Genomic DNA, 26304 nt, shown 5'->3' with positions numbered 1-26304 from the left:
TCCTGCCCGCTGCTCCCCTCAGCAGTGTATTTTGTCAGTCTGCCTGTTCTGTTCCCTGCTCTGTCTGTGGTGAATCTTCTCACCCTCCCACGCATCTGGCTTGTACCCTGGTTCTTGTATAAATAAATAAATCTTTAAAAAAAATTAAAATGGTTTCTTACCCTATTTAGAGTATTGGGAACCTGTATTCCTACAAAATGTCATTCAGAAACTAAATAAAAAAATTATTAGGGCCTCCTGGGTGGCACAAAGGGTTACCATACAACCTCTGAAGCTGTCCGCAGCCACTGCAGCACGAGTTTGATCCCCAGCCAGGGAGCTACCCACATGGCACAGCAGACCTCTCTTGCCTCGCCCACTGCTCCCCTCAGTGTATTTCATTCAGTTTGTCCTTTTCCCCACTCTGTCTCTGGTGAACCCTCTCACCTCCCAGCCCCACATCTCTGACCTGTACCCCAGTTCTTGTATGCATAAATAAAGAAATCTTTAAAAAAATATTAAATATAAAGTTTCCAACATGATATTTGCATTTTGTAAGTAAACATATTACCTGTTTTTTATTAGTCCAATAAAATCTATGGCTTTTTCAAAACTTTAGGTTTGGATAAAGTCCACATGATTTCTGGAATTTAAAAATCTATAATATAAAACCATAAAGAGTGTATAGCATGAATCCAATTTATGGTATCTATATATATTTTTTGCAGGTCACTTGCTTCTTGCCCTCTTCTTTCCTATTATTTCCTATAAAGTTCCTCTGTGGCTTTCAAAATCCCACTGGCATATTTTTGTTGTATATGACATTCATCTTGTTTTGTGCTCAGATATTTCTGAATGATCAAATCACAGAGCATAATAAAACACAGGTAAAGGCATTTTTGCCTATGTGGCACATCCATTTATTAATGAGTTTAAGGGCCACATTATCTGGTAAATGGAAGAGTTGTTCTAAGGATGTTTGAGCTGCTGTCGGGCACAATATGATTACTGGATGTAAGAAATGTGGATGCGTTGGTCTATGTCTAATCCTTTTGTGGCTTCCTGTAAGACACACTGTAATGAAAACATCACCACAAATTATAAGAATTGTCAAAATAGGTTACCAGAAGAATTTTTTTCTCTAGCAATTCTGACCCAAAAATGTACATGCATTGCATTGTGCATATAGGTACCTGTTTCTCATTGAATGTACACAGAAACTAAGCGATTAACATGTGATAAGAAAGTTAAACCCTCTTTAAAGTCAGCAGATTGGGATCTGTTAAAGAACTGGAATATATGTCTATATTCCAATTGGAATATAGAGGTTTAAAGTCAAGTCTAGTTAATTAAATACCTAACATTCACTCATGGGACTAAAATATTGTCAGTGAATGTTAGGTATTTAACTTAAGTATAAAAGACAAGTATGCCATTTCTATACTTACTATTATTTATTTAAGAATTTGGGGGTATATGATATAATAACTACACACAGACACTTTCTATAAAACTGTTTAATCAGTTGGGTTCTTTCAGGGAATTTATATAGTAATTGTTTGCTTGGATCATGTAATGTAGATTGAAGTTCTTTGAGAAATTAAAGGATCTTAACAAATTCCTTTTGAAACCAAATCGTAATAAACATAATGCTCAGAGTTTTTCTCGCTTTCTCTCACAAGAGCTCTAGTACTAAGGACCATCATCCTCCCATTTTTACAGATACAGGCATACATCAGGAGCAAGGGCAATATCGTGATCCAAGCCCAGAGAGTCTGCCTCCTGAGCTCATGCCCTTAGTCGCTCATTCAGTCCATGTTCACTACTGTATACCTTCTCAAGTACTGTCACAGAGTTGATTTCATTTCAGCTTCTCAGCACTGGAGACAGGCAAGTAATAGCAAATATCCCTACTTTGAAGATGAGGTTCGTAGACAACGGACTTATAGTGGGTCTCATAAAAAAAAAAAATCTGTACTATATTCTAGCTTTTGTAATTCTATTTCAGGCCTTTTTATCTATTAATCAGTTCACTTCTTTTTGAAAGACTAGACTTTTTCCTAGAAAAAAAATGATGAGATGTTCTAATCTACTATATGCATATTTTAAAAAAATACATGTCATTAACATTTCTTTTAAAGGTAAAGAAATATGAAAGCAAATTAACTTTTCTTTGATCACTAATAGAACAAGTAGATGTGAGGTAGTATTGAGAGGCCAGAAATAAAAATTTCAAAATATTTGGTTTAAAAGTAGTAGCTGAAATCATCAGGAAGAATTCTCCCCACTTCCCCAGGGCGAATTACTGTGTATTGTAATAGTATCATGCCAAAGACAATAAGAATATGAACGCCCCCACCCCAAAAGATTTTGATTAAAAGTTTGAAATTGTTCAACTAGTACTATATTTTAACTGACTCTTATGACCCCTCCCTGCCAATTAAAAAGACCAAATCAGTTAAGCACATACTTAATGCATGCTTACCGTGTCCAAAACCATAGGCAGGGGGCACCAGCCCTGGCTTTCAAGGAAGGTGTTGTTAATGAGGAGTAGCCAAAATGGCAATAGTGTTAATATGAGACAGAATGTGAGAAGTGCCATAAGAAAAGAAAACAGCACCATGCAGTTCAAGAAAGGGTGAGAGAACATCTGGCTGGGAACATTCCAGAAAGTTTTGTAGGGAAACATTTTGTTAGGTGGGTAGGGTTTCAAATGGGAAAGAAATGAGTAGGGTGAGAATGGTGATAATTTCCACAGACTGGTTTTCAATCCATGAAATGAGAAAGGATAGAAGGAAGTTTATATTTTACCCTAACTTCTTAAAAATATACTTTTTTTTAATGGTTCTCTGCAAAGAAGAGAACCACAAATTGCATTATAATTAAATCTAAAATTTATATAGCAAGGCTTTTCTTTAAGGCAGTTAAAGAATTTTGTGATCAAGATAATCTGAATGATTATAATGTCCTATGTAGTAAGGTGGGGGTGGGGGTGGAAATTGAATGCCTAAGTAATTGGCCTTTCATGAAAAAGTCACTGGAAAGTTAAAATTAGAGCTAGTGCCATCTTTGGAATTTCATCTACTTCTCCACTTAGTATAAAATGACAGAGATTATGAAAGCTTAATTCTGTAATTGAAAAATGGATATTAATGAAGTGAGTGGAAAAATGTTTCATAATATAGTTGCAATCTATAACTTCTTATAACACTTTCCTCCTGCTTATATTGAAATATCAATGGTCCTCTGCTTCTTACATACATCCAAAAGTTATTTTCCACCTGATGAAAATCTTTCAGCTCATCCTGCTAGAATGTCTGAGACTCATTAGAATATAGCAAATACATTCCACTTATCAAATGAATGAAAGCACCAGAAGGTTGCAATGCTGAACACAACCTATATAACAAACATGTGTGGCAATTCCCTGTGGACCTATTGGATGATGGTGGGAACAGATGGAGAATTCAGTCTCTGGTTAACAGCATGAGCTCCTCCCTTCTCTCAGGGTACAAAGCACCATCACTCAGGAATTCTAATCTAAAGTGTTTAAATTATAAGCATTTAATTATGTTTTAACTAAAATAGGCACTATTGTGGTTAGAATGAGAGAAATTAGAGGGTGAAGAATCCGCAGTAAAAGAATTTGAACTTGAAGATGTCCAAATAGTTTTTATACAATATTGTGTGGCTGTTTGAGGTAAACCTTGATGATGTTTTAGTGAATTCAAATTTCTTCTCCTGAGAAGGAAGAACGGAATTTTCTTCTGCATGAACATAATCTTCTGATCATGTGATTTGGGTACCCTTCCAGTCTGGTTTTCTGTTGAACTAATAGCAAGAATTTAGACTAAGCTGAGAAAGAACTAACTGATTAATCCATAGTAATAGAATTCTTGGAAAGCCTTATATTTAAATAGCTCAACTGCATTATTTTAACAGTTTAACAAAATGATTTAAGGATAACTTTTGGGTATTACTGTTTTGTTATTTCCATAACTGGTCTCTAGTTTCCATTTATTTAAAAAAGACATCATTTTTCACACCAGAACTGGGCAGAAAGTAGAGTTCCCTTAGATGATTGTCCACAAACACAACCTTCCCTGTTATCAACACTGCATCAGAGTGGCACATTTGTTACAATCAATGAACCTACATCATTATCACGACTAGTCTATATTAGGGTTCACTTTGGTGTTATACAGTCTGTGGGTCTGGATAAATTAAAATGCTATGGATCCGTATCATATAAAATTATTGCCCTAAAAATAGCTTGTGCTCTGCGTATTCATTTTTCCAACCTCCCTAACTCCTGGTAACCATTGATCTTGTTACTGTAGCCATAGTTCTGCCTTTTCCAGGACATAGTCTAGTTGGCATCATATAGCATGTGTCCTTTCAGGATTGGCTTATTTCACTTAGAAACCTACGTTATGTTTCCTCCATGGTTTTTCATTGCTAGGGAGTACATTTCTTACCAACACTGAGGAATATTCCATTGTCTGGATGTAGCACAGTTTATCTATCCATTCACCTACTGCAGGATACCTTGGTTACTTCCTAGTTTTGGCCATTAGGTATAAAGTTGTTATAAAAGTTCAGAGTAGTTTGGGTGAAGACATAGATTTTCAAGTCTTATGGGTATACACTAAAGAATATGAGTGCTGTGTCTATTTACATAAGTGTTTTGTTTTTATTTATTTATTTTTTCACTTTAAAAAAAAAAGATATATTTATTTATTTTATACAAGAACCAGGGTACAGGCCAGATGTGCAGGAGAGCGAGAGGATTCACCAGAGATAGAGCGGGGAACAGGAAAGGCAGACTGATGAAATACACTGCTGAGGGGAGAAACGGGCAAGACAGGAGAGGTCTTGCGGTGCCTTGTGGGACCCTCGTCATCAGGCCGGGATCAAACCAGTGCTGCAGAGGCTGTGGACAGCTTCACAGAGCGGCGCTCAACTGCCTGTGCCACTGGGGAAGGCACAGTATTTTGTTTTTAAAAGAAATTGCCAAACCAGTCCCTAAAGTAGCTATAACACTTTCTGTTTGCAGCAACAATGAATCAGAGCTGCTGTGCTCCACATCTTTGCAAGCATGTGGTGTTTTTAGCTCTGCTTTATTCTAATAGGTTAATAGTGGTATCTTACTTTAATTTGTAGTTCTCTAATGATAAATGATGTTGAACATCTTTTCATGCTACTTTGGAGAGATTTTTGTAATTTTTTTTTTCCCCGTTTAAAAAATCAGATGGTGTGCTTTGTTCTTGCTGAGTTTTGGGGATCCTTTGTGTAGTTTGTATACAAATCCTTTGTTAGATGTGCCTTTTGCAAATATTATCTCCCAGTCTCTGACCAACCTCCCAATGTGAATGGTGTAAATCTACCTAGATTCATTTTTCTGCATGTGGTTATCCAGTTGTTCCAGCACCATTTGTTGAAAAGACTGACTTTTTGCCATAGTTTTGTCTTTTCTCTTTGTCAAAGATCAGCTGACTATATTAATGTGAGTCATTTTCTGGGTTCGCTTTCTGTTCTGTTCCAATGATCTGTTTGTCTATACTTTTGCGATTATTGGCTAACTTTTAAAAACAGTACACAAGGGCCTCCCTGGTGGCACAAGGGATTAAGTCTCAGCACAATGAAGCTATCCACAGCCACTGCAGCACGAGTTTGATCCCCCACCAGGGAGCTAACCCACATGGTACAGCAGACCTCTCTTGACTCACCTGCTATCCCTCTCAGCAGTGTATTTCAGTCAATCTGCCTGTTCTTTTCCCCACTCTGTCTCTGGTAAATCCTCTCATGCCCCTGTACCTCCGGTCTACACTCCTCTTGTATGCATAAATAAATAAAATAAATCTTGAATTAAATAAAATAAAATAAAAACAGTATACAAATTATAATTAGTTTTTATTCTCGATTTATGAAAACAAAAGGGAAAATACTTCTTACATGTTCTTCAAATACAATATTTGTTTTACTAAATAATTTTTCAAATTTGTGAATTTCAGTGGGGAGAACAGAACTAAATTCTCTTGCCAATAAATTGCAAAATGGGATGCTTAAATTTCCACATGAGGCCTGGAATTTTGGTCCTCAGAAAGAGGTTTTTTTCTTCCTTTTCCTTTGATTATTGGCATTCAGTCTCTGCACTGGACAGACTAACTTTCCCATGCTCCACCTACTGAGTGGAGCTGAGTCAGAGAATGTTCCCTGCCAAAAGATTGTAAATTTGAATGTGAAAGAACCAATTCTGATGGAAAGAAAGGGTGTGGTGGGAGGGTTTCTACAGTGAAAGCCGGAGGGATTGCTCCAGGGTAGAATCCCTTTCTTTTAGCTCTCTCCATACTGCTTTTGATTTAAGATGCCATTAAATACCCTCACTGCAAATATAGTGGTTCTAAGATTTGAGAGTTTCAGAGAAGCATCTTTTTTCCAAGTCCAGATTCCTAGGCATCATCAGCCAGAAATTATGATTCTGCATGTATGATTGGGTTACAGGAATCTGCAGTTTTGAGTAAGGTCCTGCCAGGTGTTCTAATGCAGGTGGCCCCAGAATACATTTTAAAGTTATGATATAGAGGTAGTTTAGTACCAATCAATCAAGGGCTAGAATGTTAAATAATGTAAGTAAAAATAAGCAGAAAAAGATGGGTTAATACCGTTTAAATTTTAAGAGCTTAAATTAAAAATGGAAACAAAATCAAATAGCAGTAGTGCTTCTGAGAGATTACTACTGCTAAGATTCTGCATGAGAAACAATGGACATAGAAAGATGTTTTCTGAGTGAATTAATAATTAATAGGCTTAAAACGGAAATTACATATTTAGATAATTGTTTCCAAGTGCAGCTACTTTTGTTAGCAGAATTTCAGGTTTTCAGATCTAGTTCCCCAGCCAGGAATTGATCCCAGGTTGCCCTGAGTCCTGGCCACTAGGCCACTACGGGTTGGTGTCTCATGAAGCTGTGGCAGTTGCTTTGTTTACTCTCAGGTAAGCAAGCAAAAAGAGGAAAATTTGTTTAGAAAAAAAGACGTAAGAGAAAGTTTATTGGGCCTCCCCTGGTGGCACAGGCAGTTGAGCGCCAATCTGTGAAGCTGTCCACAGCCTCTGCAGTGCCGTTCGATCCAGGCGGGCCAGCGAGGGTCCCACATGGTACAGCAGACCTCTCCTGTCGTGCCTGCTGCTCCCCTCAGCAGTGTATTTTGTCAGTCAGCCTGTTCTGTTCCCCGTTCTGTCTCTGGTGAATCCTCTTGCTCTCCCATGCATCTGGCCTATACCCCGGTTTTTGTATAAATAAATAAATAAATCTTAAAAAAAAAGTTTATTAAGGAGAGAGCGAACAGAAACAAAGTGGGACTCCCAGGCCCATGGAAGCAGGCGGGGAGGGTCAGGGAAGCCACAGTGGAGTAGTGCTTCAGGGGACCGTCACCTTCTTTCCCTAATTATTCTGAAGCCCTCATCAGTCTCTTTGTGATTGGTTAGTTCTCTGATTTCATTCCATCTGCTACTGTGCCTGGAATTTCCTTGTTTCATAGTCCACATCTTATAGTTCTCTTTTTATTGTTCCAGAATATCCTGTGCCCCTAGTCCTGGGTGTTTGATTAGTTCCCTTTGGAATTTGTTGTCCTTACCTCTGATGTCTTCCTGTTCCTCTGAGGCTTTTTCCTCTTCTGTTCTGACCCTAGAAGCTATCTGCTTGCCCTATGACAAACTTTCTATAAAAGTATGTTGAGGGCCTTCCCGGGGCGCAGCGTGTTGAGCACATAGCTATGAAGCTGTTCGCAGCCTCTGCAGTGTGGGTTCGATTCCCTGCCGGCAGAGGGAGGGCCTGGGAGATTCCCACATGGCACAGCAGACCTCTCCTGTGTCGCCCGCTGCTCCCCTCAGCAGTGTCTTCGGTCAGTCTTGCCTGTATTGCTCCCCACTCTGTCTCCGGTGAATCTGCTCACCCTCCCACACATCTGGACTGTACCCCAGTTCTTGTATAAATAAAAATAAATCTTTTTTAAAAAAGTATTTGTGTTGAAGTCAAAATTGACAGTATGTGAAGGTGAAATTTATTTCATTACTCAATGGGTTCATTTGATGATTTCTAATTTTTCTCATTTTATTTTTCTGCTTTTTAAATTAAAATTCCATACTGTCAATGCCTATGGTATCTCAAATGTGTCTCTATCCTTGTGATTATATGGGTTTAATCAACACATATCTCCAAGCTGACATAAGGTATGATTCTTCATTGAGATAGTACTCCTAAGTTTGTTTTTCTTTTTTTCCCCCTCCATTTAGCAGCCTACTGTCCTCTCTTGGAAAATATCATTGAAAGATGTTAAGAAAAACATGGTAAAATCAACCATGTTGTGTCAAATTGAACAGGTTGTCTATTATCCATTTTAAAATCTCAAGATCTTTAGTATTGTTCAAGGAAAATGAAACAATTCCTCCACCAATGACTGAATATATAATTAAAACTATCTTGGTCATTGTCAGCTTAGTTTTATTATTAGCTTTTCAAGAACAATTTGAACAAATCTTTTCTTATGATTTGTCCCTGGAAAGCAACTGTCAGCTGTCAATTCTATCACAACTCAGATCTCTTTATGGGTGAAATCCAACATTAGTAACTCCTCCCTCATCTCATGGACTAATACATTCTGAATGTAATAGCTTGATTTATTCATTTAACAACTGTTTATTGAGAGATTACCTCGGGCAGAGCATTGTTCAAGGCACTTAATGCAAATGAAGCTATTCCAAATTCTGTCATTCATTTCTAACAACTTTTTTTCCATTAAAAACATTTACAAGGATGAATCATTCACACAGTTAAAAAAACTTGCACAATGTGCTATTGTTGTGAGGAGAAAATACAGGCTTCTCATATTACCTTGTTTGTAGCTAATTACACAGTATTAACCATTTTTCAGATAGTCAAATATATACTTTAGACATATACATGTAGAAATATTGCAAAATTGTTTATAGCATAATGGCTCAGCATTAAAATTATTATTTAGCAATATCCTTTTAAGTTCAGAAAATATAAAATGAATGTTTACCAATCCTCTGACTTTTCTTAGCAGATAGTCTCTGATTATAAGGCAAGAATTAATTTACCTTTATTTCTCTCTATTTAGAATAACAGTAGAGTGGATATAGTTATTCATATAATCGGATATCTTGTAAACGATATGGTATAAATCTTAATGAATCTTGTCATTATATTTTGAGATCAAAACAGATGTATTTGAAAGTTTTACTAGGAACCACTTATATTCACCTTGTAAAAGTGTGATCCAGAGATAAAAACTGTGGGGGGATGCATGTTATGAAAGAGGGTCTGGGCATCTGCATGTCCAATGGCAAGGAAAGCAGACAAGGAGAGATCTTTAATAGAACTGGTGTGCATAGAAGTGGAGAAAAAGAAAGGGTTTCAAATAAAATTCTGAAAATGACCCACCACCTCATGGGCAAATGCCCAGCAAAACAGGCTCAGCCTAAAGTGGGGCAATTGAGACCCAAAAGCTTGCCACAAGTCTAAGGCATCTTCTGGTAGGGAATCACAAAAAGGGGTAATGTCAGTACCCAGAGAACTGGGACAAAAGGCTATGGTCCAAATTTGAATGCACCATATAATTCACCATAAGGTCAAGATAATAATGGCTGTCAGTGTCTCTGCTAATGTATTTCATCCTGTGTCTCATCCATGTGTGTCTTCCTATGTATATCTCATCCACATGTCTCCCTTCCTCCATTCCACCTCCATTTATATATCATCCTTGCTCTGTCCCACCTGCCCTCCATTCAGAAAGGCTGTTTCATGGCCTACTAGAAATTGTAATCCAAGGTAGCTGCTCTTATTTGGCACAGGGAAATGGTGTCCATTTACTGTTCTGCAATGCTCCTCCCCCTTTCACTAAGATGCATTTTTTTTTTAAGATGTATGTATTTATTTATACAAGCACTGAGTACAGTCAGAAGCGCAGGAGGTTGAGAGAATTCACCAGAGCCAGAGTAGGGAGCAGAACAGACTAGATTGATGAAATACACTGCTGAGGGGAGCAGCGGGCGTGGCTGTCACACCATGTGGGACTCTCGCCAGGACAGCCATGGATCAAACCCGTGCTGCAGAGGCTGCGGGCAGCTTCACAGCCCAGCGCTCAACCACTGTGCCACCGGGGAGGCCCTAAGATGCATTCTGTAACAGCTTTCTGTGGAGGTGAAACAAATTATGACAATTTAGTGGTTTAAACACACGTGTTTATTTCCTCCCAATGTCCTAGGAGCAGGAGCCGGAGCATGGCTTAGGAGGGTCCTTTACTCAGGGTCTCTCAAGTGGGACTGGAGTCTCAGCTAAGGCTTGGAACTTCTTCCAAACTCACGTAGCTATGGGTATATAGCAGTGTCATCTCCAAAAAAAAGGGGAGATTCCATGTTCCTGCACCCACCTAAGGAAGGGTGGAGCTGAGCAGCAAGGACACTGATGGTAAGTAACAGGCAGAATTAATTTCTTTGAGATTGTAGAATTTGTGCTGGTTTGCTTCTTCAAGTCCGAAGGTAAGATTCTATACTTCTGACTCTGACCTTTAGATCTACTATTAAAGGTCTCATCTGGTTAGATCAGTGCTATCAAGGATAATATCTGAGTTGACTAACTGTACTTGCAATCCCTTCACTTTTACCATCGAAAACAATATAATGACTAGAATGACAGCCTATAATTTTTGTCATATTCTACTGATTAGAGAAGCAAGTTACAGTTCTCCTCACATTAAATATGACTGGAGTATACAAGGGCACCAGTTATCAAAGGTAAATTTAGAACTCCATGTGTCACAATATTCTAAGAGTGTTATAATTATTTATAATTCCACCAAACTTTCGAGGAGGGAATCAGGGTTTTAGTCAGGGAAACAAGGCTACTCTATGAATCTCATAAGTCAGAGATTTTAGTACATGGAATTAGAAGCTCCTGCAGTCATTGGAAGGTCTAGGAAAGCAGATCTAAATAGCTGCCAGCAGTGATTTCTGATTGTAGCAACAGTGTGGGTGGTTCTGTTGAACTTGCCAGTAAATGGCTAAAATTTATATGAATCTCTAGAAAACTCCAAACAGCTACCTCAGTCGGTAGCAAGGAGATGGGTGGGTCTCCAGAGTTAATCAGAATCTCATACCTGCATACTCATATGTCTACAACAGCTTCTGGAGGAGAATGATGGCCCCGTCTCTCCCTCTGTCTTCCCTCACCAGTCACAGTGCATCTCATTAACATGTAACTGGGGACCAGGTAATGAAGGGAAAGGCAATTCCTGGTTTTTCTTCTGTGATAAAAGAAGCTTTAAAGGGGATAGTGATGCTGTGCTAACAGGCGATCTAGTACCCATCTCTGAAGTCATATCAATACTGAAAATTATCAGGCCTTTAAAATTTTGCAATTCTAATTTAAAGGAAAAGAAAGCAGGAAATACTGGGAATCCAGGTTAATCTGGTTAATTAATACAGCTTTAGGATTTGGAAATTATGTAATTATTAAAGAATATCTAAGGATCAGATGAAACAGAGACCTCTAATGAGTTAAACAGGAAATAATTAAAGAAAAATAACATTTTTTATCAGTGTGCAAGTATTCAACCTAGTCTATATCAATGTTGATTGTAATATTTTACATTTAAAAGGTAATTTAAATTTCTTACTTATAACATTATTAGCAATAAGCTGTTTTTTTTTTTTTTCCCTAGCCATCACAAGTATTTTATAGCTAGACCCTTATGTCATTAATACTTCTAAAGTTAAAAATGGGGAATGGTGGCAATCATTGACATTTTTAAAAATCATTATGTTTAATCTCTACCTGCTGATCAGTGAGACTTGGAAAGCAATACAATGATATTTCTTTTTATGTGACTTTTTGGCTTATATATAGTTTAGGCTTATCTTAGCTATTAAATTTAAATTTTATATATTATCGAGTTTTGCTTTTATTTTAGGAGTGTCTATTATTTCATTTTTAATTTGAACAGCAAATAAATTGCATTTCTTGGGTAGTTCAGATACAATTATTTTTCAATTTGCTCATTACTGAATGTCTTACATGTAGTCTACAGAAATGTTATCTAATTATTGTCCACTGAAAAATAATTTCAACCATTATATTAAAAATTACATTATTTTTAGAAAGTTGTCAAGTAATTGATTGTGTAAGGTAAGGAGTTTCTAAGTATTGTAAGTAATAAATCCCTAAATTTCAATGGCTAAAAACAATAGAAGTTAATTCTTGCTCATGGAATGGCCTGTTAACTAGAAATAGAGTCTCAGTGATAGAGAAATAATTTATTAGACAATCAAAGTGAGAATTGAATCCAGATTACTTAAAGAGACCTGTTCCAACAAACGTAAGGTTGAATTTAGTTTATATAAGTAGGAGCAGTGAGTCACAAACATTAAAAATATAATTATTCTTGGGCCTCCCTGGTAGCGCAGGTGGTTGAGTGCCACACTGTGAAGCTGTCCGCAGCCTCTGCAGCGCGGGTTAAATCGCGGCCCTCCAGGAAGAAACCCACATGGTGTAGCAGACTGCTCCTGTCTCACCTGCTGCTCCCCTCAGCAGTGTATGTCGTTAGTCTGCCTGTTCTGTTTCCCGCTCTCTCTCTGGTGAATCCTCTCACTCTCCCATGCATCTGGCCTGTACCCTGTTCTTGACTGCATGAATAAATAAAAATATAAATATTTAAAAAAAATAAAAATATAATTATTCTTAAGAGGAGACTAGTTCTAAGTCTTCCTGACCTAAAGATATGCTGAAAATAACTCAGTGCATTCATTGAAAAGAAAAAGACTAGTTCCTACACTGTACAGGTGCAAAGTGTGGGTACTCGTGTTAAAACTTCTTTCATAAGCTTGTTGGTTATTGGTGTGTGTTAAAGGCTAATTTAACTTCAGGCAGCAGATTTCTGCATAGGTTATGGGCTAGAACTTGTTTTGATGTAAATATATACAGATAATTTTGCTCTCCTGACTGCTAAGCCAATTCCTGGGATCCCAGAAAATTCTACAATGTGTTCACAAGTCTGATACAGGTGTTTCTGAGCAGCAGGAAGCTTTCCTTGATGTAGTGATTCAGGGTTCTAGTTTTCTGTTATCTGTGGATATATAATTTTTTAGGAAATGCATGAAGGGTATGTTTTGCATTAAACCTGGAGTGAGAAAATTTCTAGTAAAGTCTTTCAGTTGATCAAATTGCCTCTCAGAGATGATAAGACTAATTGTATAGCATTCAAAAAAATGTTCAGTTGGCCAAAAGAGGTCATGTGAAAAAGCATATTAAAAACTTGGTTTTCCAAAAGAAAGCTTGCAATCACATGCAATGTCACTTAATTTGAAAGGGAAAAATTGGCATGTATTTGTATGTTTATCTGTATATGTTGAGGATGGAGGCAATGGTGGTGGCTATGAGAAAACAAACACACACACAAAAAAGCCAGGCACACACAAAAAAAACTAAAGGAAACATGAGACCATGTCTTAAAATAAGCTCTGGCCATTTTGTTAATACGTGATGGAGGGCTACCCAGGGACCCTGGACAAAAGGATGTGTACTTTAAAAAGGATTCTGTCATCTACCACAGAAACACAAAGGAAACAAATTCTTGGTTTGAAAGATCTTTAACAGGATTAATGTGCATAGAGAGGGAAGAGAAGAGAGGCTATTCCTAACAATTGTTTCCCAATAACCTCCACCCCAAACTACCCATCCCCTCAAGGGCAAATGGCTAAACAGAGGCAGCTCAAAGCAGGGCCACTGATGCCTGAAATCTTGTGAAAAGTCTAAGTTACTTTATGAGAGAGAACAACAAAAAGGGCTTCACGCCGGTCTTAGACAGCTGGGACAAAATGAGACACCACATCAAGATAATGGCTGTCGGGCCTCCCTGGTGGTGCAGTGGTTGAGTGCTGGGCTGCAAAGCTGCCCACAGCCTCTGCAGCGCCAGTTCAATCCCTGGCCGCCGGCGAGGGTCCCACATGGCGTGCAGAACTCTCCTGCCGCGCCTGTTGCTCCCCTCAGCAGTGTACTTCTTCGTCAGTCAGTCTGCCTGTTCTGCTCCCCGCTCTGGCTCTGGTGAATTCTCTTACCCTCCTGTGCTTCTGACTGTACCCAGTGCTTGTATAAATAAATAAATAAAAATCTTAAAAAAAAAAGTTGGGGAAAAAAAAAAGATAATGGCTGTCATTGTCACCATATCTACATGTCTCTCATCCTCATGACTCTTCCAAATCCCCCTTCCCAGAAATACCAGGTTGCAAGTTGGGCTATAGAAACAAGAGCCCCAGAACACATCTGCATCCCATGTTATTTAACTTTACCTGGTCCCTCAGCTCCACCCCTAGTACCTAGTAGCTGACCCAAATCAGGAAGTCTAATTCATGGCACAGTAGGACTTGTAATCCAATATCATTGTAGGTAAGCAAGGGTAGGGAAAATGGTACCTCCCTTTCATGGAGATGTATATAACAATTTCATTAAAGAAGTCATAGTCACCAAGATTCCAACATAAGTAGTTGTAGATTTTGCTCCCCCTAAAACAACTAATAATTAACTACATAGACAAGATACCACTGAGAGAATCCTAGAGTATGGGGTGAGGGTGAATCATCTCCCTACATCCCAGAGACCAAGATAGTTTACATAAAAGGACAAAAGGAGCAGCCACATCCTGACACCATTGCTCCTCTATGGTACAGTCCCAGGCATCTTCATTTCCTTCAGTAGGAAAGGGGACCATGGTTGGGACAGCCAGTTCCACCCAGCATTGTCTGTTGTTTTGTGGGAGCTCCAAATCTGATTTTGCTCCACAGGAACTGCAAGAGAATATTTGAGGTTCAGCCACTGAAAGTCTGACTGCGACAGAGGGAGGATGAGACTACAACTAGCAGCACATGGATTTTAGCAGATGGTTGCCTACCTGCAGTGCCCAGGTAGTAATCACAACTAGCAACTTTGCTCATCTGCAGGCCATTGAACCTGATCAGGGAACTAGACATGAAGGGAGCGCAAATTAAAACCAAATTGAGATATCACTTCTTACCTATTAGAATGGCCATCTTCCTACAGCCAAGAAATAACAAATGCTGGTGTTGATGTGGAGAAAAGAATATCTTGTGCACCACTGGTAGAACTGTAAATTGATGTGGCAACTAAGAAAAACAGTATGGGGAATCCTCAAAAAGTTTAAAATAGAACTACCATATGATTCAGGAATTCCACTTCTGGGAATATATCCAAGGGAGTTGAAAACATTAACTCAATATCTGCATTCCTACATTCATAATAGCATTATTTACAATATCATTAAGAATGGAAACTAACTAAGTGCCTGTCAATGGATGAATGGGATAAAGAGAGAGAGAGAGAGAGAGAGAGAGAGAGCGAGAGAGAGAGAGAGAGAGAGAGAAAGCATCTATCTATCTATATCTATATAGGAGAGGAGTGGAGAAGAAAGGAGAGGGAGGGAAAGGGAGAAGAAGGAGGGAGGAAGGAAGGGAGGGAGGGAGAAAGAGATTATACCATTAGAAAGATGAGAAAACTAGTTGTGACATGGATGGATATTAAAGGCATTAGGCTAAATGAAGTAAGTCAAACAACAAAAGACAAATATTGCATGATCTCATTTACATGTGAATTTTAATTGCAAACAAAAAACAAACCCAAAGAAAAAGAGATCGGATTTGTAGTTACCAGATGTGGGAATATGAGAAGAGGGAAAATTAGAGGAAGGTGCTCTAAAGGTATAAACTCTCAGTTATAAGATGAGTAAGTACTAGGAATGCAACGTATAATATTATGGCTACAGTTAATGAAGGAAATCTGTTAAACATTCTTATCACAAGGAATACATTTTCCCTTCCCTTATAGATAGATAGATATAGATATCTATATATAGATATATAGCTATATCTATATCTGGATGAATGGGATGAAAGGATAGATATAGATCTATATATCTATCTATAATACAAGGGAAGGGAAAATGCATTCCTTGTAATAAGAATGTTTAACAGATTTCCTTCATTAACTGTAGCCATAATATTATACGTTGCATTCCTAGTACTTACTCATCTTATAACTGAAAGTTTATACCTTTAGAGCACCTTCGTCTAATTTTCCCTCTTCTCATACCCCCACATCTGGTAACTACAAATCCGATCTCTTTTTCTTTGGGTTTGTTTTTCATTTTCATATCTGTATCTCTATCTATCTATCTATCTATCTATCTATCTATCTATCTATCTATCTGTCTATCTGAGATACAGGATGTTTACTGAGTCTATTGTGACAATCATTTCAAATATATGTGAATCAAATCATCATGCTGAAACTCATACAGTGAAAAATATGTCCATTATAGCTCAATAAAAGTGGAAAAAAAACACTTATCTTGGGAGTAAATTCCTATTGTTAAAGAAGCCATAAACCTTGACTAAAGAACAGTGATTGCTCAAGATTTAAAATGTCATGAGACTCCAACTTTTTCATATGGCAGAGAAATCTGTGTAATATGTGTAACCCACATGGGACTTATTCTAATACGCACTTTGGTTGCAGTCAAAGAGTTTACTAAAAAGGAAAAAAAGTATCTTAGAAGATGGAACGAGGAAGATCTTTCTATGATGTGGAATTAGGTCTTAATGGAGTCATTCCATACTCTTGACTGAAGACCTCATAGTGTCTATCCACTGGGATTTCAGAATGGCTACCGTTAGTGGGTTCTCTGTGTTTCTCAACCTTCTTATTTCCAGTAGAACTTTTACTGTGATAACTCATCCATCACTGTACATTGAGTGATTGTAGGACAGATGGATTCACATTTGAAAGTGATTTAGAGATGTCTATGCATATCCCACAGATAAGGAACTTTGATGAGGATCCAAGAGAATGGGCCTTCCAGCTTTCTCCCTTGAGGAGAACTTGAATGGAATCCATGTGTGGAAAGAAGAGGGAAAGGAATGTCTGGTGCTCAGAAAGGCAGACAGTGGCAAACATATTGATGCTCACCCAATGTTCCATCTGCTTGCTCACATTTCCCAGAGGGAGCGTGTGATCATGTGAAACAGAGTTCCTTGCAGAGTGCCAACTTTGGAGAGCTGAGATGAGGTAGCCTATAAGGTGAGGCATGGAATTGGGAGACAAGAGAAAAAGTAGAAAAGTTTGACATGTTTATGTGATGCTTTGCTTTTTAAAAAATATTTCTAAGAATGACACAACAACCATAATTTGATAGAAAAAATACTAAGCAACACTTATCAAGCATTTATATATACCAGACACTCTATCAACTCATTTGGTTATCACAACTGCCCTATGAGTTGGTAATGTTATTATTCTTATTTTACAAATGAAGAAACTGATGCAGAAGTTAAGCAGATGTTAAGTGAAACATATTAAGTGACAAAGATGGTATAAGTGACTTCAAGTAGATTTATAAACAGCATAGAAGACACAGTTGAGAAAGGTTCAAGAACCAAGGTTATAGTACCCGAAGGTTTTCTAATGATAGTAACTGATATGATTGCCAGAATGGTAAAATGAAGGACAGAAAGCACCAGAGACTGGTTATTTCTAGCACTACTTTGTGGATTTGCCTAACTAAGTGACAGATATTTGAATGGAGAATTTTATAATGAAGTTTTACTTTGTTATTTTCTCCTTTCATTCTTTTTTTTTATTTCAATTATGAAACTGCGTGAAATAGATTTATTTTAAGTACATAATACATAGGTACCATATGAATCAGATTTCAAATTCCAAACACTTTATATAGTTTAGCACTATATAAGTTAGAATAAGACTTCAAACTGTACTTAAAACCTATTGTGCAAGATATATTATTCATTGTAAAAGTATCTTCAAAATTTACTTGAATATAACATCTGTACAGGAAAAAAAATAGTAATTTACATTGAACTTAGTGTTTGTTGATTTTTTTTTGCTTTAAATTGATTTTAAAATATTCTTGCAATTTGTTTACTGTTAGTGCTGCCAAAACATAAAAGTATAGATACCCACCAAAAATAAGGTATCTATAGCTTGTTATGAGAACTACTAAGTTTAAATGTGTCATGGGTATTTTCCTTTGTTCTAAGCATTATAAATTGGATGTTGGATCCCTTACTTTTTAGTTCAAAAATAGTTACCCATTACTTTATTGCTCAAATTCTTTCTTTTATTTCTATTTCAGATCTAAAGCAGCTGATTCTTTTTTTATTTTATTTATTTTTTAAAGATTTATTTATTTATGTATACAAGAACTGGAGTACAGGCCAGAGATGTGGGGAGGGTGGTGAGAGGATTCATCAGAGACAGAGTGGGGAACAGAACAGGCAGATGTACTGAAATATACTGCTGAGGGAAGCAGTGGGTAAGTCAGGAGAGGTCTGCTGCTCCATGTGGGTAGCTCCCTGGCTGGGGATCAAATCTGTGCTGCAGTTGCTGTGGATAGCTCCAAAGGCTGAGTCATAACCCCTTGTACCACCAGGGAGGCCCAAAGCAGTTGATTCTTGAACAACATGGATGTGAACTGTGCAGGTCCCTTTACATGCAGATTTGTCTTGTAAACAGATAATATAAAGTGATGGTATTATTGAAAACAGTACAATACTGAAATTTAAATGCATTTTCTTCTTTATTATTTTCTTAATAACACTTTCTTTTCTCTAGCTCATTTTATTGTAAGAATATGATGCATAAAACAGACAAAATATGTGCTAATTGTTCATGTCATTGGTAAGATTTGGGGTCAATAGCAGGCTATTTATTGTGTAATAAATTTGGGGGAATCAAAAGTTATATGTGAATTTTCAAGCTATGTGGTTTAAGGATCAAATCTATGTTAACATTACAAGAAACTTAGAAAGAAGAGAAAAAAAATAAATAAGCTATAAAAACACTGTAGTCATGTTACACTTTAGTCTGATACTTTTATTTGAAAACATTCAAAATTTATGCTGGTGCTATAATATTACCAGTTTTAATTTTAAATTTTCTCTGTGAAAGAGTATATACATATTGAAAATCCTACATAACAAAAAGTGATGGCTTTAGACAAACATTTCAATTCAAAGAAGTCCTTATAGCACCGCAAACCTCACAAAAGACACCCCATAGTAGCAGATATGAACTCTCTTATAATGGATGCAATTGTTTCTATCCTTTTAGATAACATAAAAGTTGCTCACTGTAAGATTCAAGTTCAGAACTCACAGTGCCAGTTGAGAATAACACCTAGTTTAGTTCAAACAAATGCCTCTTGTTTCAGAAATGACTTAATTGAAGTGATCTAACAGGTATGCCATGCCCAATGGAGCAATCTTAGCATGGTTGTTTCCACAGTTCTCAACACTGTTGCACAAGGGTTGACTTATGTAATATTAATAATGTTTCCAAAACCTATGCAACAATGTAATGAACTCAGAGAAGACTGTTCTGGCATATAAAGTGCTGAACAAGCATACTCCAATTAACATGGGAATCTTTTGTGATTCACATCAGTACTTCAAAGCAAATTATGTATGTCATTATTTTGCATTTTATCTTCTGGAATAAACCTAGCAATATTAATGAAACATCCAAGGAATGCTATGAAATTCTAATTGATGAATGAAATGTTTTCATGTTTTTCTGCATAAAAATTTTGTTTCCTATAACTCTAGAAATTGTGGTTCTAATGAGTGAGGTAATTGTTAAAAAAGAAATGCAGAACACCATTTTCAAACTGAATTGCACTTGATCTTAGGGCAATGAGTAACCCCCATAAAAACATGAGTTTGTTAAGCATTATCCATCTGACCATTCAAATGGCCTAAAATATCAAATATATTTTTAGATTCCCTATAGACTTTAGAAAATCAATATACAAAATGGATATTGAAGAGAAAATGTCTTGATTTATCTTTTATTCTCAACTGTAAAATTAGTTTAAAATAGTGGTGCTTTAATAACATCTTATTATTGGTTATATAATCATTTTAAATTTTCTTAGTATTTTAAATAATTTAGCAAATAATGATATAGATGAAAACCTTGATGAACACAAGATTACAATATTTCATTTATCTAATCATGACAACTGAAGGTGATCATTTTGCAACATAGATAAATATCCAAGCATTATGTTGTATTCCGGGAATAATATTTCAGGTATACAATAAAATAAGGCAGAAGACTGTGGATGTCACATTTACTTTCTGCTACTGGGACCTCAAAAACAAACAAACAAAAAAAAAACAAGTGAAGAAAATGTGAGTCCATTTAAGTAGACATTCCAGGTAGACTGTAAACTTCAGTGGTAAATAGATTTGAAAAAATGACTCAAAGAAGAGACTAGAATGTTACAGCAGAGATAGAGTGGGGCCAGCCATTAACTGCTTGAATGATCAGCACCAAAACAATAAAGCAATAAAAATATTTATTCATAGTGTGTAGAATATTAAAAAAGATAATTGATAACACAGAAAGGTAATACTTCAGCCTGTGAAAAGTATGTGAATATTAATTTTATAAACATTTTTATATACAAGTATTGTGGTCACACAAACATATATTTAAAACAATGTCATAATCTTTTCAATGTCCGCCTTCACTTCCTAAGAATAAGGTCTGTGACTCCAAAGTCAGGGAGTGACCCTCCCAGAGGGTCAGATTTCCAAGGTATGAAGCTTGTGAACAAAGCTCCAGCAAGCTCTATTAAGGGGATGATTACAAAGAATACTGGCTGGAATGTGCATTTTGGCAGAATTTATTATAGATAACATTGTATTTCTGGTGGCATTACAAGGGATGAAAGCTCCATTAACCTGTTAAGCACAGAGGGTATAAAAATGCTAATATGTAGAAAATTACAGATAGCAGGAGGCAAGATTTCACTGCAGCGATGTGTTCTGAATGGACGAGAGAGATTCAGAAAGATGTTTGTACATGGAGCTAGGTCTTAATCTGTCATAGAAGGGGAGGGGCTTTTTGAAAATGGACACCTGCTTAATCTCCTCCTCCTCAGGAAGCCCTCTGGCAGCAACACAAGTTATGGACTCCAGCATAGACATGTAGATGGGGACCTTGGCTACACTTCTCAGCACATATTGCTCTCTGCAGAAGTCTATGCAGTCGTATGGTTGTCCCTGGGTGGCCATCTGTAGCCACTCTGCAGCATGTCGTCAGTACTCAAAGATTGCCTCAGATATTATTCTAGAGAACTGGCAATTTTCATTCCTGTTCCTGCATTTTTAGAGATAAATGTGGAGAGCTGTCTAACAGAGACAAGGGCTGCCCCTGAGCACACGTGTAGTAGACATCAACTTATATGGAGAGATTTGAAGGAAAACAAATACTCATAAGCGTCCAGTCTGGGTCCCGGGAAGCATGAGGAGGAACAGATATGGTCTCCCAATTTGCTGGTAGATTTTAGGCAGCCACGAATGCCTAAAATATCCACAATATCTGATCCAAAATCTCCCTTTCCTGTCCTTGTTCCTGAAATTATACCAATCAAATATTCATTCCTCGGGAATAAGATTTTGCCCTTTGTAGGAATGATTTTTGTAATTCTTTTTTTTTTTTTTTTTTTGTAGGGAGAATGCTTTTATTATATTTTTCTTCAGGAAACACAAGAATTTGAAGGGAAGACAATTCAAGAAGCTGAGGCTAGAAGAAAATATGTTTCCATTTATTTGTTCAAGTACTAGATTTATGCGGGAGAATAGATATTCAGGCTGTTGCTCACAGCAAATCCTTACTGCATAAAAGTAAAAACTAGGGCCTCCCCGATGGCACAGTGGGTTGAGCACAGCACTGTGAAGCTGTCTGCAGCCTCTGCAGCATGGGTTTTATTCCTAGCCGGCCAGGGAGATACCCACATGGCATGGCAGACCTCTCCTGTCTCGCCTGCTGCTCCCCTCAGCAGCATTCAGTCCATCTGCCTGTTTTGCTCCCCGCTCTGCCTCTGGTGAATCCTCTCACCCTTCCACACTTCTGGCTCTTGTATAAGTAAATAAATATTTTATTTATTTTTTAAAGATTTATTTATGTATGCATATAAAAACTGGGGTACAGGCCAGAGGTGTGGGGGGTGAGAGGACTCACCAGAGACAAAGTGGGAAACAGAACAGGCAGATTGACAAAATTACACTGCTGAGGGGAGAAGCAGGTGAGAAGGAGAGGTCTGCTGCGCCGTGTGGGCAGCTCCCTGGCTGGCTGGGGGATTGAACTCGTGCTGCAGTAGCTGCACACAGCTTCATAGGTTGTGCCTTAGCCCCTTGTGCCACCAGGGAGGCCCATAAGTAAATCCTAAAAAAAAAAATGTGAGGGCCTCCCCTGGTGGTGCAGAGGTTGAATGCTGGGCTGCGAGGCTGCCCACAGCCTATGTAGCACCGGTTCGTTCCCGGGCTGCCAGCGAGGGGCCCACAAAAAAAAAAAAAAAAAAAAAAAAAAAAAGTGAAAAGTAAAAATAATATTTAAATAATAATAATTTAAGACAAAAATCTGATTATTGGTATAATCCAATGTTTGTTCCAGATAGGTCCAATATCACTTTGTTTGCTAAAGTATCATTAAGGATGCTTTTAAATTAATTACAATAGATTACATGCCTATAATGTGATAGCCATTATTCTAAGTGTATTCCTTGAATTAGCTCATTTAATTCTCAATATAGCTTTAGGAAATAACTTTATTTTATTATCTTTACAGAGAGAATGAATGACTTTTCAAGGTTGGGAGCCTCCCTGGTAACCTAGGGGTTAAGTCTCAGAGCTATTATTGCTATGACCTGAGTTTGATCCCTGGCCAGGGAGCTAACCCATTTATGGCATAGCAGACCTCTCCTGTCTCACCCACTGCTCCTCTCAGCAGTGTATTTCAGTAGATCCACCTGTTCTGCAACCTGCTCTGTCTCTGGTGAATTATTGCACACCACCCCCAACTCTGGCCAGCACCCCAGTTCTTCTATGGAAAAATAAAAAAAAAAAAACTTTCCAAGGTAATGATACTACTGAGAGACAGAGTGGGCCTTTGATCCACTTATGTTTGATCCAAACATAAGGTTGTGGACAATTAAATAGAAAGAAACATAACTGGCACACTTGCCTGAATGGATCTTTCAGCCACTATTTTCAAAGTATTTGAATATTTGGTTGAACTTAACTCACTCCCAAATTAGAAGTCTAGACACATTCTTAAAGTCCCCTTCACAACCCTTCTTAGGTCACTTTGATTCGTCTAATGGGATAAGTTTTAGTAGGATCATGTAAGTCCTATTATTCTTTATGCTATCCATTTTACTGCTTTTAGTACTGCTTTTAATAGAATGTTCTTCTAAATTTTATTTTTTTATCTTTATTTATTTATTTATTTATTTTATTATTTAAATTTTATTTTTATATTCCCCTTACAATTACAAAACCCTTATTTTGACCCCAAGCCCTATTTTCCCCACTCCCCACCCCCCCATAGAGTTTCTCTGGTTCATAGTTGTTTGTTGATTTTGATATTTTCTCTCTTATAGTTATTCTTTTTCCTGGTCCCTTATTTAAGTTTTCTAGATTCTTGCTATGAGTGAGACCATCCAGTATATTTCTTTTTCTTTCTGGCTTATTTTGCTAAGCATGATCCCTTCCAGCTCCATCCATGTTGCTGCAAATTGCATGTGCTTATCTTTTTTGAATGCTGAGTAATATTCCATGGTGTATATGTACCACATCTTCTTGATCCAATCATTTATTTTTGGGCATTTGGGTTGTTTCCAAAGCTTAGCTATTGTAAATAGTGCTGCTATAAACATAGCACCTGCACCCCTATGGAATTGATGTTTCTGTGTCCTTTGGGTAAATACCTAGGAGTGGAATTGCTGGATCATATAGAAGCTCTATGTTTGGTAGGTCAAGAAATCTCCACACAGCTCTCCACAGTGGTTGGACCAGTTTGCACTCCCACCAGCAGTGCAGGAGCTCAAAATGGACTAAGAACTAGACATAAGACCTGAAAACATAAAATACATAGAAGGAAATATAGGCGAAACACTACATGACATGCACCTCATAGACATCTTTACAGACACATCACCCAAAGCAGTGATAGTGAAGGCAAAGATAAACAGCTGGGACTACATCAAATTAAAGAGCTTCTGCACAGCAAAAGAGACAATAACAAAAACAAAGAGAAACCCCACCAACTGGGAGAACATTTTTGCACCCAACACTAATGATAAAGGACTGATCACAAAAATCTACAAAGAGCTGATGAGACTCAACAACAACAAAGAAAATAATCCTGTCAAAAAATGGGCAGAAGAGCTAAAAAGAAACTTCTCTGAAGAGGAAATGCAAATGGCCAACAGGCATATGAAAAAATGTTCAACATCACTTGTAATCAGGGAAATACAAATCAAAACTACCATGAGATACCATCTTACACCAGTGAGAATGGCACATATTAAAAAAAAAACTAGCAACAACAAATGTTGGCGAGCTTGTGGAGAAAAAGGAACTCTTCTAAATTTTAATATTGTTTTAAAGTCCCAGTTAAACGGATTAAATCCACATTTATCACTTTTGCCTGCCCAGCACCTGCTATTTGATAATAACACACTATTTTGTCTTTATGGAAACACTTCTTACTAACTTCAAGGTGAGGTAATTTGGATGAAGACAAATTCACTTCCTAGTAGTCTATGATCTAGGACTGGACAAAGTGCTACATTTTTATGTCATTCATACAGAGCTAACGGTATTCCAGTCTGGATTTCTTCTCAAAACCCCTGGAAAAAAGGAAATTCTTTCCTTGGTATTTACAATTAGAGGAGGTGAGATTGCATAATCAGTGGCCATCTTGTCCTGGTGTTGGAAGAGTCTCTGAAAGAATAAAGGTGACAAAGGAATACATGGAAGATGGCAGATAACATTCTGATGGCATTGCTTGACTGTTTGAATGCATAATTTCTAGAATTTTCCATTTCACGAGTCAAAATATTCTTTTTCTTTCCATTTACATTGTCCATTTCTGTCTTGCAACTGAGATTTTCCTGACTGATACAATAATCATAGCCTTTTGCAAATGTATTACCAGAGTCCATAAGGAGCCATTAGTAATGAAGTGTTCAGATTTGCTGAAACTCACCAGAAGAGAGTTGGTTATAAGCATCGGGAATGAAGCTGTCTTATTTACAAAGAGAGTAGTGAACACTGGTCAGGGGAAGTAGAACCGAATGTGAACTAGTATAGCTCTAGATTTATACCATAATGTAATTCCAAAAAAGCAGGAACTTCATTTAACTCACTATACCCCCATCATAAGCACAAAGCGTTGTACCAAATATAAAGTCATTGTTGCTGATGAATGAAGATATGGGAGCACGGTACTAAGGGAGTCATTGAGAAGTTCATCGACTTTGTCAGACTAGGCCTGGTACTCAGGTTATTGTGAGGTAAAGCCAGGTTTTTTTTTTTTTTTTTGGAAGATATGTTTTATTTATGCATACAAGAACTGGGGTACAGGCCAGAGGTGGTGGTGGGGGGGTGAGAGGATTCACCAGAGAGAGTGGGGAGCAGAACAGGCAAATCTACTGAAATACACTGTTGAGGGAACAGGCAGATCTACTGAAATATACTATTGAAATACACTCAGTGGGTGAGACAAGAGAGGTCTGCTGTGCTATGTGGATTGCTCTCCTGCTGGCAGGGATCAAGCTGGTGCTGCAGTGGCAGTTGCTTCAGTTGCTGTTTTTTAACCCCTGCACCACCAGGGAGGCCCAAAGTTTTTGAACAATAGTGCAACTTTGTAGTTAGATTGGGTTAGATCATGTCAGGGAGGTTGCAGGGCAAAGTGGTAAGAGTTTACACTTTAAAGTAAGGCAGAATGTTTGGATCTTGGTACCATAATTTACTCACTTTGTGATCTTAGCAAATACAATTAATTTTCCTGAACTTAAACTTCCTCAAATGTAAAACTGAAAATACAGTGTCCTATGTGTTGTTATCCAGATTACATGAAAAATCTTAAGAGCGTAAAATCTAAGCGCAATGTCTGGCACATAAGAAGGGCCACTATCATTTTTTTCTTTTTTATTGTCATTCAGACTATCTTCATTATTATTGCTGCTTGTCAGAGAGTAGAGTGGAAAGAGCTCTAGACATTACTAAAATACCACAGCTCTCATCATAACTCTTAATTTTTTTTTTTTTTTTGAAATGTATTGCTCATGTTAGGTAACTCAGTACTAGGTATTGTCTTTTTTGTAAATATAATTGTGGAGAAATGACATAGGTAAAATACATATA

The sequence above is a fragment of the Talpa europaea genome (assembly GCF_964194135.1).
Source record: "Talpa europaea genome assembly, chromosome: 5".
NCBI lineage: Eukaryota > Metazoa > Chordata > Mammalia > Eulipotyphla > Talpidae > Talpa > Talpa europaea.
The sequence above is the reverse complement of the archived record's forward strand: the minus strand, read 5'-3'. Positions refer to the sequence as shown.